Consider the following 2,500-nt stretch of genomic DNA (forward strand, 5'->3'; position numbering starts at 1 on the left):
CACGATTATCATCACCATCATGTGCTTGAGGTGAGAAGAGAACCAAGGATCGATATATATAGCTTCCAAGAATAGAAGAAGACAAATCCAAACCTTTGCTCCATAAAGCGATTAGAAGTTTCGTCTGTTCATACCACCACATGCTCATCATTCTGTTCAATTACGCATTGTCATTACTTTAAACAACCCCTTTGAGGTTGTTTGAAGTTATTATAATCCAGTTATAATCAGGGACTGCAATTAGTTGATGTGAACCCATTTCATATTTAATTCGATTATAATTCGATCATAATCGAGGCCTAATGTGAACACGGCTTAAGTGACCCAAGTTCAAAGACACCTGTTTACCAATTTAATGGTCCGCCATTCTTTAGAGAGCTGGATTGAGGAGAAAGTGATGTCAAAGACTCGCTAGTTTAAGAATGCAATGCGTGTGTATGTGGCTGAATTAATATGCAGCACAGGAGTTTCAGCCTTTCAGACTTATAAACTTGTGTTTTGCATGATTAAATAATAAGCTGCATTTATAAGCTGAAATTTTAAGGTAGTGAGTACCTTAAATTGGTCAGTTTTGAATGTGATTAATGAATGTGATTTGAATGTGATTTGAATGTGATTAGTTTTGAATGTGATTAATGGCAGACCGTGAAACCCAAAACTTACACTCAAAGTTAAAACAGCCTTTGGATGAAAATCAAATCTCAAAATTTTGCCAGTCAGGTGTTTAGCAAACACACTTTCAAAATCTAAAGAAAAAAAGGAAGTGATTATTTTTTATCATAGTAGCACTCAGTAACCCTCTATCCCCTTTGTAAACATTCAACCCCATTTTCCCCTTGCACAGTGAAAGCTTACTTTGAAATGCAAAACTATAGTTTTGAGTGACAAGTTCTTTGCGAACATCTTCACAATCTACCTGCTTTGGCAAAGTCCCCTAATGACTCATGCTAAAGTGGCCTTATCCACCATATAATCTTTTTTCCATTCCCTTCTCTTTTCGAATAGTCACACATGTAGGCTTTTTAATTTCCTAGGGCCGGAAGGGGAATATTTGGCCCAAGGCCATGGTATATGGACCGAGCGCAGCAAGGTCTGTGTGCATGACCGAGGACCAAATATTTTCCTGTCCAACCCGACCTAAACTCAGTCAATAAGCCATTTATCATATGATATGGGCTCTTTACACTATTCATGAGCATTCAGAAGACAAAGTTTGAAAAGTTTAAGTAACAAAAATTTGCATAGGACATTTATTAATAATTGTTGTAAATTTTGCATTTGTTTTTTTGGCTGTAAATAACTTGCCATGGTTGTTTAAAAGCAACGAAATCCTCTAAAACTGCATTGCACGGAGCAGTATGTATTCCTTGCAGGACCGTACGGCTTTTTCAGGCCCTGCTTGCGCCATGGGAGATGTGAGATGGGAGGTCCCATGATTTATGAGTCAAATGAGTCACGAGTCATGAGTCAATGAGACTCACAGTCAATGTAGCAATAATTTATTGATTAAGCCTAAGCCCTCGTTTCAGTGATTACTAAGGCCTAAGCACTTTCTGAAATTTTTGCTTTCATTTTATGGGTGAGGGTAACTGCACTAACTCATTGACTCATTGATTCATTGACTCGTAAATACTAGATACTTGTGAGGTGGGCCTTATTATGGTTTATAGTCCTTATGCAAGAAGACTAGAACGTCTTATTGTCACTCATGTCCACAAAAGGCAGCTATAATTAGATACACGCCCACTTTTGACATCCAACACGAAGTGTCCCTTTAAGTCTAAGCAATTGCTACCTATTTTCAACAACAAGGTAAGGCTAAGGGTCAGTGTTATTTTTAGCTTAGGATAAATGCAGCCGTTTATCCTTCCTTGAGGAAGAGCATTTGGAGGACACTTTGTGATATTTTAATTGTCTCGGACTACAAACAATATTATTAATAATAATTATTAGTACGATTGTTTGTAGAACGAGACATATTTGGGAGAAAAAGCAAGGGGACACTTTGTGATGCTCATTGAAAATTACAGGCATTTCTGGACATAGTGGTTGGACTCACAACTTCCTACTCAACCATTACTGAGTGGAGGGGGACAGGAAGGCTAGAGCCCAGGGCCCAGTTCCTCAAAAGCCGATTAACGCTAATCTAAGATTAAAAATTAACCAAGCAGTTTATTTCTCTACTCCCAAATGCTGCTCAACGCATTTTCGGCAGAACTTTACATGAGAAGACGTCAATCTTGAAAAACAAAAATAAGCAAAAGAAACTTTCACCAAAAAGTTGAAAACGTGAAACAAAAGTTTACGCTAATCCTGGATTAAGTTAATCGGCTTTCGAGGAACCGGGCCCAGGAGAATAGGGGTAGGAGGGGTACAGGAGTTGGGAGAGGAAAGGGCAGGATGCAGGAGTTCTAAAGAGGGTGGAAAGCAGGAGAGAAATGCAAAATGCTACTTGTTGTCATTTATTAATGCATTACAATACTTTAAAAAAACAAGACCC

The 2,500-nt window shown here is 38.3% G+C and overlaps 1 protein-coding gene across 1 annotated transcript in view; it reads left to right on the forward strand.

Moving 5' to 3' along the window:
• LOC137972102 (dynein axonemal light chain 4-like) overlaps window positions 1–2,500 on the forward strand; it is a 7,842-nt gene that overhangs the window by 1,147 nt on the left and 4,195 nt on the right. The gene's annotated exons all lie outside the window — the stretch shown is intronic.

This window comes from Montipora foliosa, chromosome 9, assembly GCF_036669935.1.
Source record: "Montipora foliosa isolate CH-2021 chromosome 9, ASM3666993v2, whole genome shotgun sequence".
Classification (NCBI taxonomy): Eukaryota; Metazoa; Cnidaria; class Anthozoa; order Scleractinia; family Acroporidae; genus Montipora; species Montipora foliosa.